The sequence below is a fragment of the Sebastes fasciatus genome, chromosome 12 (assembly GCF_043250625.1).
Source record: "Sebastes fasciatus isolate fSebFas1 chromosome 12, fSebFas1.pri, whole genome shotgun sequence".
NCBI classification, from domain to species: Eukaryota; Metazoa; Chordata; class Actinopteri; order Perciformes; family Sebastidae; genus Sebastes; species Sebastes fasciatus.
In genome coordinates, this window is record NC_133806.1 from 25,396,304 (window position 1) to 25,406,222 (window position 9,919).

Consider the following 9,919-nt stretch of genomic DNA (forward strand, 5'->3'; position numbering starts at 1 on the left):
CAGAAATGCTGACTTCTCTAATCAATCAATCAATCAATCAATTTGTCTGGCATGTTTAGCAGTAGTAATCTCTTCACTCTGACGTCCAGGTGACTCTGTGTGTAAATCAGCCAATCAGAGCGCAGAGACTCACCAGGTGTTGCAGCAGGTCGTTTTGCAGTGTGATGACATTACACAGAGTGACGTTGTCAGTACAGAGAGTCTTGAGGTTGTCTGCACACTGCTGATAGTGAGACAGTTTGGTGGCCGCCGTGGAGCTCTACACCAAACCACATCCAGAAAACACAGGATTTTAACCAGCTGAACGCAACTCACAGTTGTGAGAGTTGATATAGATTTGTATAGTGTACTAGCTCATATTTATTAATGTGTTTTTTTTTTAACCATCACATAAGAGCTTGGAATTAAAAAATGTTTTTATCATGCATCCTTCACATGTGTGACAGCTTATTTTCCTCTTTAATATTATAATTATTTGTAAAATTCCAGCACAGGGCCGGCTTAAGGTATAAGCCATATAGGCGGTCGCCTAGGGCGCCACCATCGGGGGGCGCTGGTCGCCCTGTAACAAAATAAATAAATAACAAAATAATTAATAATAATAACAATAATAATAATATAAAATTATATATATATATAATAACATAACATAATATATATAATAATAATAATAATAAATGCCAGTGGGTGCCCTCCTTCATTTTTCGTCATTGAGGTAACAAATGAACAAATAAATAAAGAAAGAAAGAAATATACTTTTCACCCCTGTAACTCTCTTTCTCACAGTTTTTCATCTGCCCGGCCACTTATTTGTCAATAAAAGTGTAAATTGTAGTGAAACTGACTAAACACTTTTAAGGCAACAATATCAGGGTCCAATTGTCTATTTATATTATAATAAATATAGTTATTTATGAAAATAAAAATCTTGATTTTTGTCTTAAAAACATTGTGCTTTCTGATGTGTGTTGCGGTTGGTGGTGTTAGGGTTAGGGTTTGGGGGGTTGAACCCTAACCCTGGAGCGGTGCTGCCGATTTGGAGCCCCCTCATTGCGGCGGCAATTTTCGCCTAGCGCACAAAAAGGTCTAGAGCCGGAACTGTTCCAGCATCACAACAATGATTTGGCCCTGTGTCTCACATTTTCAGACTGAAAGCTGCAGCGCCACCATCAGGAGAACATTTATAGTTTTATTTTGTACTATTTGTGCAGCCTGATGATTTCGGCAGCCTGTTTAACCAGATCTCATGCAAAATGAGGCGTACCTCATTAGCGACGGTGTCTGCGCAGGGCTCGTCCGGCAGATCCTGCAGGTATGTCTGAACCGAAAACAAAGACACAAAAAAGATCGGTTGAGACAAAGAGCTCCAACATGAGAGTTAAACTGTCTGTAAAAATAAAGCTTTTTGAATGGAGTTTTGTGTGAAAGCGTTGTGTCTCACCGTCTTTTTGAGGTTGCTGATGTAGCTCTGCAGCGCCGCCTCAAGGCTCTGGGCGGTGCTCTGCATGTTGCTTATTGGTAACACCATACCTGCTGCAAGCTCCGCCCACAACACCAGAGACAGGATGAACAGGTACCCACAATGCACTGCAACAGGAAGAGGAGAGGGTTTTATTGTAATGAACAGAGCTCTACATTCTCACAGACTGACTGTGTTTAGTTTTTTATATGAAGAAATATTTAATGGACATGTTTCAGCTCTCTGCTGTCTGCTGTATCATAAAAATAATTAAAATATATTACAGTAGCTGTATCATAAAATTAAATTTATTAAAATATATTACAGGAGCATTAAAGTATGGAGGACAGAACCTGCCAAAATCAAAATTAATAAATAAATAAATGAGACAATAATTAAATGCCATTAAATGTATCAAAAATAATATCAAAAATAAATATAGCCATTAATTAATTGATAAAAATGTGACATAAACTGATATTTCTGTTTTAATTTGCTTCTTTATTTATGAATCTTTGTATTAATTCCCTTATTTATTTACTATTCTGTTTATTTTTCCCCTTTTATTTATGAATTTATTTTTATTAATTTTAAATTTATTTATTTATTTTTTCATTTTTTTATTTATTCATTTATTTTTTTATTTATTCTTTATTTATTTTGTCATTTATTTTTGCATTCATTTTTATTTATTTTATTAGAAATATCAAATTTATGTCACATTTTATCAATTCATTAATGGCTACATTTATTTTTTATATGATTTTTGCTACATTTAATGACATATTTATTAATTTATCGAGTAATTTATTTATGTATTTTTGATTTTGGCAGGTTCTGTCGTTCATATTAAAGGAACATTTCTGACATAAAACACGTTCATGTTCATGTTCAGGTCTGACTGGATTTACTGTAGAAATATTAAGGATTTTATATTCATCTATTTATTCTGTTACAATAAAGAGAATTGTTGTGCAGCAGTACAAAGTGAGAAAGATTGCAAATAAACAAAATATTATATAATATAACCGTACAGATTATGAGTAAGTGAACTGTTGGGTTATATTTTCTGCAGGTTTTATTTAAAGGAAATGTGTTACATGTGTCTAAAATAATTCTTTGTCTTCATTTTTCTCTGTTTAGTATCAAATTAAAATGTCCTCCAGGAAATGTCTCGAGAATTATTTGGAAGTTACAAACATGTAAAGCTTTGTTCATTTTATTTATTTATTTATTTTACCTGTAAATTCCCAAAGTGAGGGTTTGAATGTTGTCTCTGAACTGCCGGGAATAAAGTTGCATTTCGTTTGTAGAAAGATTCAAATATATTGAGTCTGAATTTATTGGAATTAGTCTAAAAAAAAGCTTTTAACTCGCAAAATGAAAATAAAGAGAACAAGAAACGTTCTGCAGAAGAGGGAGAAGAAGAAGGTATGAACTCACTGGTGTCCTCTGACGGAGGGATGAAGCAGCTCTGACGGAGGGATGAAGCAGCTCTGATGGAGAGATGAAGCAGCTCTGACGGAGGGATGAAGCAGCTCTGATTGAGGGATGAAGCAGCTCTGACGGAGGGATGAAGCAGATCTGATGGAGGGATGAAGCAGCTCTGATGGTCCTGGTCTTGTGATGTGGACTCTGGTCCTGATGAGGTCCTGATGTGTATCCCTCATGCTGCAGAAGCTCATATTTATCCTCATGGAGCAAAATTCTGAGGAAACAGTGATGTTCCCGGAGCAGCTGACTCAGAGTCAGTTGAATTCCTGTTTAGGATTAACAGTATCTGATTTGATCCTTCTGGAGGACGGCCACGGAGACGGAATCCCCTCGAGGACGGCCACGGACACGGGACCCCTCTGGAGGACGGCCACGGAGACGGTGACCCCTTTGGAGGACGGCCAGGGAGACGGGACCCCTCTGGAGGACGGCCACGGAGACGGTGACCCCTCTGGAGGACGGCCACGGAGACGGTGACCCCTCTGGAGGACGGCCAGGGAGACGGGACCCCTCTGGAGGACGGCCACGGAGACGGGACCCCTCTGGAGGACGGCCACGGAGACGGGACCCCTCTGGAGGACGGCCACGGAGACGGTGACCCCTCTGGAGGACGGCCAGGGAGACGGGACCCCTCTGGAGGACGGCCACGGAGACGGGACCCCTCTGGAGGATGGCCACAAAGACGGGATCCCTCTTGAGGCCGGCCACGGAGACAGGACCCCTCTGGAGGATGGCCACGGAGACGGTGACCGCACTGGAGGACGGCCACGGAGACGGTGACACCTCTGGAGGATGGCCACAAAGACGGGATCCCTCTGGAGGACGTCCTAGAAGACGGGATCCCTCTGGAGGAAGACCATGGAGATGGGACCCCACTGGAGGACGACCATGGAGAGTGTACCATTCTGGAGGACGACCACGGTGACGGGACCCCACTGGAGGACGTCCTCGAAGACGGGATCCCTCTGGAGGACGACCACGTAGATGGGACTGCACTGGAGGACAACCATGGAGATGGTATCATTCTGGAGGACGACCATGGAGACGGGACCCCATGGGAGGACGGCCACGGAGACGGGATCCCTCTGGAGGACGGCCTCGGAGACGGGACCCCACTGAAGGACGGCCACGGAGACGGGACCACTCTGGAGGACGGCCACGGAGACGGTGACCCCTCTGGAGGACAGCCATGGAGACGGTGACCCCTCTGGAGGACGGCCAGGGAGACGGGACCCCTCTGGAGGACGGCCATGGAGACGGGACCCCTCTGGAGGACGGCCATGGAGACGGTGACCCCTCTGGAGGACGGCCACGGAGACGGTGACACCTCTGGAGGATGGCCACAAAGACGGGATCCCTCTTGAGGACGGCCACGGAGACGGGACCCACCATCATCCCCATCATTATCCCCATTTCTGTTTAACTCTGATTCAGTGTGAAAAGTACTATAATACTTTTTAATTTAACCATTCTTTTTGTGCTCTTTCTTCCTCAGTGTGATTCATGTTTTGACTAATGAAATCTAAAGAAACTAAGACACAGTCAGAGATTTACCCTTCAAAGCCTTTAAACACCATCACCCCTCCACTTCCTTCACGTTAACCCTTTGTGTTCCTACGTGTCTGTGAGCTGCAAGGAAACGTGACGACACTTTCTGCACTTCTGTATGTTTTACTGGAAGCTTTGGGGTTTCAGAACACACAGACACACCTACACATTACACACACACAGGTGAGTTTGTGTTGAAACAGGTAACAACACGACCTGCTGCTCACATTACCGCCGACTTCAAAGTACCATTTGACTTTTGTGTCTCACTTTATTTTTCTAGTTTCTGTTATATTGAATAATAAATAATCCATTTTATTTTTAACATCCTTTCTGTGGTCTTTCTTACTCAATGTGATTTATGTTTATCAGGGGTGGAAAGAAGAAGTATTATAGTGTAGTATATAGAAGAAGTGTTTTACTTAAGTACATTTATTGCAGTAACACTCTATAATAACCATCATTGATAAATGGTAAATTGATAATTAATACAACTTTAGTTAATAGTTATTTTACTGTTAACAAACAACGAAAAAATAATTAATAATGTTTACTAATTATTAGTAATGCTATAATTTCTGTTATGTATACACAGTATATATACACTGGCCACTTTATTAGGCACACCTGTTCAATTGCTTGTTTACACAAATAGCTAATCAGCCAATCACATGGCAGCAACTCAATGCATTTAGGCATGCTGAAGTTCAAACTGAGCATCAGAATGGGGGAAGAAAGGGGATTTAAGTGACTTTGAACGTGGCATGGTTGTTGGTGCCAGACGGGCTGGTCTGAGTATTTCAAAAACTGCTGATCTACTGGGATTTTCAAGCACAACCATCTCTAGGGTTTACAGAGAATGGTCCGAAAAAGAGAAAATATCCAGTGAGCGGCAGTTGTGTGGACGAAAATGCCTTGTTGATGTCAGAGGTCAGAGGAGAATGGGCAGAGTGGTTCGAGATGATAGAAAGGCAACAGTAACTCAAATAACCACTCGTTACAACCAAGGTATGTAGATTACCATCTCTGAACGCACAATACATTGAACCTTGAAGCAGATGGGCTACAGCAGCAGAAGACCACACCGGGTGCCACTCCTGTCAGCTAAGAACAGGAAACTGAGGCTACAATTCGCACAGGCTCACCAAAATTGGACAATTGAAGATTGGAAAAACGTTGCTTGGTCTGATGAGTCTCGATTTCAGCTGCGACATTCAGATGGTAGGGTCAGAATTTGGCGTAAACAACATGAAAGCATGGATCCATCCTGCCTTGTATCAGCGGTTCAGGCTGGTGGTGGTGGTGTGGGGGATATTTTCTTGGCACGCTTTGGGCCCCTTAGTACCAATTGAGCATTGTTTAAACGCCACGGCCTACCTGAGTATTGTTGCTGACCATGTCCATCCCTTTATGACCACAGTGTACCAATCTTCTGATGGCTACTTCCAGCAGGATAATGCACCATGTCACAAAGCTCAAATCATCTCAAACTGGTTTCTTGAACATGACAATGAGTTCGCTGTACTCCAATGGCCTCCACAGTCACCAGATCTCAATCCAATAGAGCACCTTTGGGATGTGGTGGAACGGGAGATTTGCATCATTGATGTGCAGCCGACAAATCTGCAGCAACTCCGTGATGCTATCATGTCAATATGGACCAAAATCTCTGAGGAATGTTTCCAACACCTTGTTGCATCTATGCTACGAAGAATTAAGGCAGTTCTGAAGGCAAAAGGGGGTCCAACCCGGTACTAGCAAGGTGTACCTAATAAAGTGGCAGGTGAGTACAGTATATACATTATATATATATATATATATATATATATACACACATATATACTGTATATACTGTATATATATATAAGTATTAGTAAGTGAATCAGGCCTGCGGTCAGGCCAGGCTGGGGCAAAGGGTACAGCTGTCCCCCAGGGGGGCCCAAGGCCAGGAGGCCATGCAAAGGTCTATGGTTGACCCTTAAATGGGATCAAGAACAACACTTTACTTACTGACCTATATCACTGACAGTAAGAGAAAAAAATATTATGATAAATAAATATATTGGTATCATTAAAACACCTTTCACCTGTATCATCTCATACCCCCACCCCCCCGCTGTTATTTTGAAAATGGTTTTGGTCGAAACTGGACCCGGAAAGCGGTGAGGGGCGCGCACCACCACCGCACGGAGGAAATGCACCAGGAGAGGATCCAACCGGGTCCTATCGGGATCCTTCCACGCCGGGCGAGCACCGTCACTCACCCGCTGAGTTGAATCCTTCGGGCAGACTGAGCGGGTGGCCGACCGACCCGTGGAGAAATGTAAAACTATTGTCGGTTCATTATGAAACTGTGGCGGGCGTAATTAACTGGAAACACTGGAGCCTGATCCGCGTACCTCGGGCTGATCAATGAGAGATGACGTCACCTCCAGAGGGTCGGACTGATACACAGATTCAGATGTCTCAAATAATAAATATAAATATGATGTAATGAACCTCCTGCTGTAGGTCCTTTATGATAAAGTATGATGATAGTGAAGATGACAGAAGTTGAGTTGATTTACTATATTCACATGATTTGTTATTTCAGAGTTCTTTTTGCCATAGGTTTATTTTATCAATAGTTTAATTTAAAATCAATACACGGGCTAAATAAGACCTGGGATCCTTAAAGTAACCGTGTTTATTTCCATTGAATAAGAGAGAATTTATACATTAACCATCATTGTGGCATGTCTTGATAAACACAGTGAAGGTGTCAATAATTAAATAATAAATCCGGTCTATGACTCTAAATTAGAAAAGTTCTGATCTGTCAGGAATAGGCGTGGTTTTAAATATTAATAACTATTTACAGACTGCGCTATAACACACTTGAAGCCTGATTCTCCTTTACAATCAGGCAGGCAAACTCATTAAAATACATAATAATTAAGATAAGTGTATATGATGGAATAGTAGCATTAGAATGTACCAGAGGTCACCAAATTTGCGCATGCCCCCGGACCCCCCTAGCTGGCTACTGTTTCCCTCTGGCTGGCTACTGTTTCCCTCTGGCTGGCTACTGTTTCCCTCTGGCTGGATACTCCATATCCTTGTGGAAAGCCCTGATTGGGGCCTCAACAAAATAAAAGCCAGGCTAAGAGAACAAGAAAATGAAAGGATCCGAGAGGCAATGACCAGATTTTTGGAGAAGAAGCAGCTATGACAGGCGAAGCTGAACGTACAAAGATGAGGAGCGATAGGCAGACTAGCAAATAAAACCTGCAAGCAGGCTCATTTTTATAGTTGGAGTGAAGATAATGGTATCATATGAAACTGGGCAACCTGGATTCGGGCTGGATGAGGGGCCCAATTTGGAAAATCGGTCCCACTGCCCATAATTCCTAATGGATGGCCTGAAGTGAATACCAAAAGATTTGTAAACCTTAAAGAAATAGTTGGTAAATATAAACATTACATAGATAGACCAGATATAAACCGTCTATAAACATTATTTGGATGCTATTATAAAGTTACAACTGATGATTATAATAACTTGTTAAATAGTGAATAAATACTTTGTTAAGCGTTTAAAAACATGATTTATATATATTATTTATTATTACCGGGCTGTGTTGAATACTCGATTCTGATTGGTCAATCATGGCGTTCTGTAGTCTGTAATTTCTCTATAACAGACCGTTGCTATGTATAACAGACCGTTGCTATGGGCGCAGCTCTGATGTCGGACTCTGGCGGACCGTTTTTGTGTCAAAATATTGATTTCTTCAGTAAGTAGCCGTGCAATAAGCGGGATAATGTACAGCTAGCGGGTCATTGTTGTGAAAGAAACCCCTTCAGGGCGATGAGAGACCCCTCCGCGAAGCATCGCCCTGTCGGGGATTCTTTCACAACAATGACCCGCTAGCTGTACATTATCCCTTACATAATTGGTTTCTGCTCCATCTATCTATGTAATGTTTATGGATGTTTTACAAATCATTTGGTAATCAATAACACAAATTTAATATAGTGTATGAAACGTTAACAATAAACTGTTAATAAAGAGTTTATTAATGTAATTATTATCATCTCTTATCAGCTATGATATAATATAGAATTTATAAACTAATTATTTACACAAACTATTGATAAAATAACATAAATCGTAGCATTACTAATAATTAGTAAACATTATTAATTATCTATTTCATTGTTTGTTAACAGTAAAATAACTATTAACTAATTAACTATCAATTTAGCATTTATAAATGCTGGTTATTATAAAGTGATTCCGTAGTGGACCTGACACTATTTCACTTTATGCTGCGTTACACTATTGACACACTTCTGGTTGTTTTACTGGTTTATATTTTACATAGAAAAACATAAAACATGACGCATTGTTTGATTGAGACATTTCAGTCTATTTGAGTTCTTAAAGTTTAATTTTCTGATGAAAACTGATAATAATCTGGTGCCACATCCTGTCTGATACTATCTCTGGATACAGAAACGCAGCATATCCGTGGGTTGTAGAAAAATGTTCTCCTGGATTATCATAAAGTGGGCATGTCTGTAAAGGAGAGACTTGTGGGTACCCTTAGAACCCATTTTCATTCATATATCTTGAGGTCAGAGGTCAAGGGACCCCTTTGAAAATGGCCATGACAGTTTTTTCTCGCCAAAATTTAGTGTAAGTTTGTAGCGTTATTTAACCCCCTTCACTACAAGCTAGTATGACATGGTTGGTACCGATGGATTCATCAGGTTTAGTGGTTTCATATAATACCAGTATCTTCACTCTAGCTTTAGAACCTAGTAGAGCCTCTGAAAGACGGTAAAGTCAGTGATCTCGCGGGTCTCAGAGGGTTAATCATATTTGCTCCAATCTGCCTATTCCAGCTTTAATTAAAGCTTTGAATGAATGAATCTATGATATATTTTGGATTTGCACCTTATTTATATTTGTTCTTTGTCCTGTAGCTGCTGCTCAGCAACACTTCCCCTCTGGATAAAAGAAGCTGTTTGACTCATCATTGTAGTTAGGTGTGTGGCTCCGCCCTCTCCTCACCCGCCTCACCTGCTCCCGACTCACTTTATTTCCATGGATGGAGGTGACTAATGACTGCTGGTCGATGTAATAAAATTCTTTTGAAACAGCTTTCACTTTAACTACTTCCGCTGAACATTAATGTTTGATCAGTTTACCTGCAGCTGATGTGTCACATGACTGACGGGTACCACTAAATAACCTGCTGCTACACCCTTACCCAGGAACAGGATCTGAATGTCCCTCTAAATCTTTCTATGATTCCCTCTAAGCTTCAGATCAGTAACAACATGTCAATGTCATCAGTGAACTCGGGTTTCAGCTGGTAGAATGTTTTAAATCTGGAAAATTACAAACAGAAACCGATTCGGTTGAAACTC